Raw genomic sequence first — 8,817 nt, forward strand, 5'->3', positions numbered from 1 at the left:
ATATGCTGTCTCTAGGAATTAGCTAACCCTGGGAGGAGTAGTCCCTCCTCTGGTCCACAGGGCCCCCCAAGATGCCAAAGATTCATAAAATATAGAAAATAAAAAACATAGTGAGTGCACTGGCCCTACTTCAATCCTAAAGCCCTCTCCTGTAAGATTGACCTGCAATCAAAGACGAAATCTTAAAATTGACCAGATGCCAGTCTTCCTCTCCGGAAAAGAAAGTGGGACCTTGACAACAGATGGCAGCTTGTCTTAAGCGTTTGGCCAAATAATTCTCAAGGAAGTATAATAATCATCGTAATTACTATTTATTGATTCATTACTCTGTGCCAGGTACTATGTTATGCACTTGGCATATATTATTTATTTCTTTTTTGACAAAGTAGGTACTGCCATCTCCACTGTAATATGCATACACCGAAAGCTTAAGAGGGGTTTAACTACTTGCCTCTTGTGATTTCCTCAGTAGATAGCAGAGCAGGGAATCTCACCCAGCTCTGATTACAGAGTTCAAGGTGTGCGCTGTTGCCCTCTACACTCAGACTCTGAGACCACAGAGCAGTGAAAAAACATTAACAAAGGTGAAGAAACTGAGAGTTGCCAGCATTTTAGTTTTTGCAAAGTAAGACCTTGTAATAAGGGGTGGGGGGAGGTTATTGTACTATTCCAACAAAAGAAAAAAAAAACATTTGAAACACTGGAAATAAGAAAGACGTAATCTCAGAACACAAAACAACTGTTTCCATGGAAATAATGGCAGTTTTATGGAAACTCACTGTAGTGCCCTCATTTTTCTCCTGCCACCGTGGCTGGCGCTGATGGGCACAGGTCTGGGATTGGTGCAGGTCAGCACAGTAGCCCTGAGCAGTGACAAAGACCTTGCCATCTGTTGGCACTGCACAGGATCTGGTATTAGGCCCTATAGGGACACATCCCCCAATGTTGAGAAGAGAGCCATGAGGTTAGCCATGGCAGATGAGAGCTAGGTAGCTCTTTCTAAAAACACCATTTTCAGAAAAGCAGAGCAGAGCCTTGACAAAGGTTGGAAGAGGTGTGAGGCAAATACAAAGAGAAGGGGATGCATTTAGTATTTATCTGAGTGAAAGGCAGCAGGAAAAATGGCTTATGCATGAGATAAAATTTAGCAAATCTGATGAGGACAAAGGTGAGGGATTATTGAATAAGAACATGAGAACTTTGTTCAAAGACGACTGGTGACCAAATGTCCTAAATCCTCATTAAGGACGAAAAAGAGACATTGGCTAAAATAGCAGCTGGAAGGTAATAAATCAGATATAAAGAGCACATGATGATGGTAAGGTTCCTGAAATACTGGAATTAAGAGCAAGAAGTCCTGTTCCAACCCCTAAGCCTCATTAATTCTTAGCTGTTGATCTATATAAATGATGAAATTCATTCTTTTGGTCCTCTCATTTCTATTTACAGCTGAAATGAATTCTAGGACGGGTCTTTCCCACGTGCCACTTTGCACTTTTCATTCTGATAAAATAGTTTTACATGTGTTTTTAGAGCTATTATTGGCTGAGGTCATCAAGAGGCGTCACCACAGGCTGACCCAGAGCTGGCCTGGGGAAATGGGGGTCTCTTCCTCCCCTACCTTGGACCCTATGCTCCGCCCACCGTTTCCACACTAGGAACTATTTTGGGAACAGCCTTGAGAGAGTAAGGTGTTGTTGAGACTTTCTGGACTGTTTACGTGACTGACCCCATTCAGGCTTCTATGTGAACTTTTAAGATTCTGGTGGGCGGGTGTGGAGATCTACTCACCTTGTAGCTGTCTAAGACAAGCCTTGGAAGTAAGTCCTCTTGCTTCTTCTGTAAGCTGCCCCCTAGTAGTCTAGTATGGTCTGCTTCTGTTTTCAGTCTCTTCTTGCCCTCTGTGTATGGCGGTCAACTTGCAAACCAATAGTTATCCGTGAGACTGAAATAAGTAATTTCTTTTTCAAAGTTTGGAAAGACAAATAAGGGGGATTGAAGAGGGAGGTGTCCTACTAGGTCTCATTCTGGCCTTTAGAACGAACAGCAATACTGTGTCTATATACACATGGACTAATCTGACCTATGACTGTGATATTATGTCCAGGAATATATAACTTGGCAATTCAGGAAGCGGCTTGGGGGTGGGAAGGAGTATGAGCTTTGTGATAAGGCCCCAGCAAAGTCAAACATGGTATGTGATAGTTTGACACTCAGGAGACCTGAATTCTTATTTTTGCTTTTTTCTATCAGTTTTGGGAATGTTAGCTTTCTCTCTGCATATTTACACCTTTGCACTTGTTACCCACTAGCAAGCTATGGTTATTATAAAGAAAAGGGCAGATATATTTTGAGCTTCTTGGAAGAATAGTCTTAACGTTAGCACATTTTGGAGCATGACTTTATCAGGTCCCTTGTCTCTACCCTCATGACTACCTAGCAAGGGAGGTATCATTTTCTATATTTTGTAGGTGAGGAATCAGAGACTCTGAAAGCCTAGGTGAATTGCCCACAGCCGTGTAGTAGGGGAATGAGACAAAACTCAAGGCTGTCTAGTTCTACAGCACGTCTAGTATACTACTCAAGAGCTTCTCCATCTGTAGAGTGCATATGGACGGCCAGAGACCTTGTGAAACTACAGGCTTTGGCACAGTAGGTCTAGGTTATAGACTGAAACTCTGCATTTCTAACGTACGCCCAGGTGTTGTCCATGCTATTGGCCCCTGGACCACACTTAGAGCAGCAAGGTATTATACTACCTCTTGTCAAAAAATATGATAGAAATCTTAGGTGGCCTTCTTCCTTAGGGAAGAGTGTTCAGTCTTTCACCATGAATGTGTGATGTTTGTTGTAGTTTTTTTTGTAAATGTCTCCTATCAAGTTGAGGAAGTTCCCTTCTCTTCATAGTTTGCTGAGAGTTCTTAATCATGAAGAGATACTGAATTTTGGCAGATACATTTTCTGCATGAATTAATATAAGCACATGTCTTATATCAATTATATCAAAAGCAAGTCTTATTTTAAAGACTATAGTTACATTTATTTTTGAATATTGAGCTAGCCTCGAGTAATAATTTTTAAAATAATATTTGTTTTGGGTTTAAATTCTATATGTAAGTTACGCTTCTTGAAGGACACTCAGCAAATAGAAAAAGAGAAAAGTAAATAAAAATCACTTCAAATTTCACCACCTAGAGATAATATGTTGCTGTATTAGTGAACTTCCATATAGTTTTGAAGATATATTTATGTATTTATAGTTTTACAGAGTTAAGAGTAAAACCACATACATATGCTATGTACGTCTTATTTTATTTATGTGACATTTTATCTTGGACATTTATCTTTTTTTTTTAAGATTTATTTATTTATTTGAGAGAGAGAAGGCGAGAGAGAACAAGAGCATGCCTGAAAGGAGGGAGGGGGGAGAAGGAGAGGGAGAGAGAATCTCAAACAGATTCCCTGCTGAGCGTGGAGCCTAACTCAGGGCTCAATCTCATGACACTGAGATCATGGCCTGAACTGAAACCAAGAGTTGGACGCTTAACTGACTGAGCCACCCAGGTGCCCCTATCTCAAGCATCTAAAATTTTAAAGCCTCTTCCTTCAGCTCAGGCCCAGGGTCCTGGGATCGAGCCCCGCATCAGGCTCTCTGCTCGGCAGGGAGCCTGCTTCCTCCTCTCTCTCTGCCTGCCTCTCTGCCTACTTGTGAACTCTGTCTGTCAAATAAATAAATAAAATCTTTTTTTTTTAAACAAACAATCTGATTTTATTTTATTTTAATTTTTTTTAAAGATTTTATTTAAATCTGAGATCATGACCCAAGCCAACGGCAGAGGCTTTAACCCACTGAGCCACCCAGGCGCCCCTAAAAAAACAAAATCTTTAAAATTTTAAATATTACAGGCATGCTTTTGCCTCAGCGACTATGCACTTCCTTTGATCTGGAATCTTTATGGACAATTAGGTTCTGTTCTGTTTATTTGTTGTTTGTTTTTGCCATTATTAATTTTTTGTTCTGTCATTAAATATTATAAATACCTGTATATATAAATCTTTGGTAATTCTTAACAAATGAAATTCATTTCTGGAAGCAAAATTATAGGCTCCAATATCTTTAATATTCTTAATGCCAAATTACTTTTGAATAGCAGTGTATAAAAGTGTTTTGGGCATTATCTTTTTTTTTAATTAATAGACTGTTTTTAGATTCACACCAAAACTGAACAGAAGGCACAGAATTTCCATCTAGTACCTCTTGTCCCCACCACATGCACAACCTCCTCCCCATAAACATACTGTATCATGGGGTACAGTTATTAAAAATGGGTGACCAAATATTGACACATCGTTATCACCCAAATTCCAATACATTAGGGTTTATTCTTGGTATTGTACATTCTATAGATGTTGACAAATGTTATTACCTCTTAAAATATTTCTATTAGGGGCACCTGGATGTCGCAGGTGGTCAAGCATGTGCCTTTGGCTTAGGTCATGATGCTGGGGTCTTTCGATTGAGCCCCACACATGGAGCTCCCTGTTCAGTGGGGAGACTGCTTGTCCTATGCTCTGCACACTCCACCCCTGCACCTCCCCCTCAACATGAGCTCTTTTGCACGCACATGTTCTCTCTCAAATAAATAAATAAAATCTTTAAAAAATGTTTTTATTAAATTAGTATTGCTGTTCTAGATTTTAAAATTTATATTTTTATTTTTGTTTAGGAGATTCTTGTATATTCAGTTGCATTGTTTATGTTTGCCTACTTTGCCTATGCTATTAACATTCTCTTGTTTGTTATTTGTTTGTAAAAGCTTTTCCTGTATAAAGGCTTATAATACTTCTGTCCTTATTTATGTTTCCCCCTAATTTGTCATTTTATTTTGTAGTTAGCAGCATACACAGATTTGAAATTCTTATTTAAATACATTAATTTACTGAAATATCTTAATAGTTTCAATAGCTTTTCTATTGATTTATAAAGATTCCTTCTGATCATCTTATCTTCAAATAAGGACAATTTTCTCTTGGCTATTCCTTACCTTTGCAATATGTATGTACATGTTGTTTCTTATTCTTGTCTTTTTGCATTGGCTAAGACTTCCAGAACGCTGTTAAAAATAGCAATGATAGGGGGGAGGAGTCAAGATGGCGGAGAAGTAGCAGGCTGAGACTACTTCAGGTAGCGGGAGATCAGCTAGATAGCTTATCTAAAGATTGCAAACACCTACAAATCCAACGGGAGATCGAAGAGAAGAAGAACAGCAACTCTAGAAACAGAAAATCAACCACTTTCTGAAAGGTAGGACGGGCGGAGAAGTGAATCCAAAGCGACAGGAAGATAGACCGCGGGGGGAGGGGCCGGCTCCCGGCAAGCGGAGCAGCAACGGAGCACAAAATCGGGACTTTTAAAAGTCTGTTCCGCTGAGGGACATCGCTCCAGAGGCTTAACCGGGGTGAAGCCCACGCAGGGTCAGCGTGGCCTCAGGTCCCGCAGGGTCACAGAAGGATCGGGGGTGTCTGAGTGTCGCAGAGCTTACAGGTATTAGAACAGGGAAGCCGGCTACAGAGACAGAGCCGAGGAGTGACTCTCAGCTCGGGGTTACCTTGAACCGGTTGCAGGTTCGGTCAGCTCGGAGCGCGGCCGGAGGCAGGGTGACGGGAGTAAATCGGCGCTGTTCTCTGAGGGCGCACTGAGGAGAGGGGCCCCGGGCTCTCGGCTCCTCCGGGCCAGAGACTGGGAGGCCGCCATCTTCATTCCCGCCCTCCGGAACTCTACGGAAAGCGCTCAGGGAACAAAAGCTCCCGAAAGCAAACCCGAGCGGATTACTCAGCCCGGCCCCTGGTAAGGGCGGTGCAACTCCGCCCGGGGCAAAGACACTTGAGAATCACTACAACAGGCCCCTCCCCGAGAAGATCAACAAGAAGCCCAGCCAGGATCAAGTTCACCTACCAAGGAGGACAGTTTCAATACCAAGGAGAGCAGCGGAATTCCAAAGGAGGAGAAAGCAAAGCACGGAACTCATGGTTTTCTCCCCATGATTCTTTAGCCTTGCAGTTAATTTAATTTTTTTTCTTTTTCAATTTATTTTTCTTCTTCTGCTAAATTTTTTTAACTTTTACCCTTTTCTTTTTTTTTATTCCCTTTTTTCCCCCTCATGATTTGGGATCTCTTCTGATTTGGCTAAAGCATATTTTCCTGGGGTTGTTGCAACCCTTTTAGTATTTTACTTGCTCCTTCATCTACTCTTATCTGGACAAAATGACAAGGCGGAAAAATTCACCACAAAAAAAAGAACAAGAGGCAGTACCAAAGGCTAGGGACCTAATCAATACAGACGTTGGTAATATGTCAGATCTAGAGTTCAGAATGACGATTCTCAAGGTTCTAGCCGGGCTTGAAAAAGGCATGGAAGATATTAGAGAAACCCTCTCGGGAGATATAAAAGCCCTCTCTGGAGAAATAAAAGAACTAAAATCTAACCAAGTTGAAATCAAAAAAGCTATTAATGAGGTGCAATCAAAAATGGAGGCTCTCACTGCTAGGATAAATGAGGCAGAAGAAAGAATTAGCGATATAGAAGACCAAATGACAGAGAATAAAGAAGCTGAGCAAAAGAGGGACAAACAGCTACTGGACCATGAGGGGAGAATTCGAGAGAAAGTGACACCATAAGACGAAACAACATTAGAATAATTGGGATTCCAGAAGAAGAGGAAACAGAGAGGGGAGCAGAAGGTATATTGGAGAGAATTATTGGAGAGAATTTCCCCAATATGGCAAAGGGAACAAGCATCAAAATCCAGGAGGTTCAGAGAACCCCCCTCAAAATCAATAAGAATAGGTCCACACCCCGTCACCTAATAGTAAAATTTACAAGTCTTAGTGACAAAGAGAAGATCCTGAAAGCAGCCCGGGAAAAGAAGTCTGTAACATACAATGGTAAAAATATTAGATTGGCAGCAGACTTATCCACAGAGACCTGGCAGGCCAGAAAGAGCTGGCATGATATATTCAGAGCACTAAACGAGAAAAACATGCAGCCAAGAATACTATATCCAGCTAGGCTATCATTGAAAATAGAAGGAGAGATTAAAAGCTTCCAGGACAAACAAAAACTGAAAGAATTTGCAAACACCAAACCAGCTCTACAGGAAATATTGAAAGGGGTCCTCTAAGCAAAGAGAGACCCTAAAAGTAGTAGATCAGAAAGGAACAGAGACAATATACAATAACAGTCACCTTACGGGCAATACAATGGCACTAAATTCATATCTCTCAATACTTACCCTGAATGTGAATGGGCTAAATGCCCCAATCAAAAGACACAGGGTATCAGAATGGATAAAAAAAACAAAACCCATCTATACGTTGCCTACAAGAAACTCATCTTAAACCCGAAGACACCTCCAGATTTAAAGTGAGGGGGTGGAAAAGAATTTACCATGCTAATGGACATCAGAAAAAAGCAGGAGTGGCAATCCTTATATCAGATCAATTAGATTTTAAGCCAAAGACTATAATAAGAGATGAGGAAGGACACTATATCATACTCAAAGGAACTGTCCAACAAGAAGATCTAACAATTTTAAATATCTATGCCCCTAACATGGGAGCAGCCAACTATATAAACCAATTAATAACAAAATCAAAGAAACACATCGACAATAATACAATAATCGTAGGGGACTTTAACACTCCCCTCACTGAAATGGACAGATCATCCAAGCAAAAGATCAACAAGGAAATCAAGGCCTTAAATGACACACTGGACCAGATGGACATCACAGATATATTCAGAACATTTCATCCCAAAGCAACAGAATACACATTCTTCTCTAGTGCACATGGAACATTCTCCAGAATAGATCATATTCTCGGTCCTAAATCAGGTCTCAACCGTTATCAAAAGATTGGAATCATTCCCTGCATATTTTCAGACCACAATGCTCTGAAGCTAGAACTCAATCACAAGAGGAAATTTGGAAAGAACCCAAATACATGGAGACTAAACAGCATCCTTCTAAAGAATGAATGGGTCAACCAGGAAATTAAAGAAGAGTTGAAAAAATTCATGGAAACAAATGATAATGAAAACACAACAGTTCAAAATCTGTGGGACACAACAAAGGCAGTCCTGAGAGGAAAATATATAGCGGTACAAGCCTTTCTCAAGAAACAAGAAAGGTCTCAGGTACACAACCTAACCCTACACCTAAAGGAGCTGGAGAAAGAACAAGAAAGAAACCCTAAACCCAGCAGGAGAAGAGAAATCATAAAGATCAGAGCAGAAATCAATGAAATAGAAACCAAAAAAACAATAGAACAACTCAACGAAACTAGGAGCTGGTTCTTTGAAAGAATTAATAAGATCGATAAACCCCTGGCCAGACTTATCAAAAAGAAAAGAGAGAGGACCCAAATAAATAAAATCATGAATGAAAGAGGAGAGATCACAACTAACACCAAAGAAATACAGGCAATTATAAGAACATACTATGAGCAACTCTACTCCAACAAATTTGACAATCTGGAAGAAATGGATGCATTCCTAGAGACATATAAACTACCACAACTGAACCAGGAAGAAATAGAAAGCCTGAACAGACCCATAACCAGTAAGGAGATTGAAACAGTCATCCAAAATCTCCAAACAAACAAAAGCCCAGGGCCAGATGGCTTCCCGGGGGAATTCTACCAAACATTTAAAGAAGAACTAATTCCTATTCTCCTGAAACTGTTCCAAAAAATAGAAATGGAAGGAAAACTTCCAAACTCATTTTATGAGGCCAGCATCACCTTGATCCCAAAAC

This window comes from Enhydra lutris, unplaced genomic scaffold, assembly GCF_002288905.1.
Source record: "Enhydra lutris kenyoni isolate GAN:26980312 unplaced genomic scaffold, ASM228890v2 scaffoldscaffold15, whole genome shotgun sequence".
Lineage (NCBI taxonomy): Eukaryota > Metazoa > Chordata > Mammalia > Carnivora > Mustelidae > Enhydra > Enhydra lutris.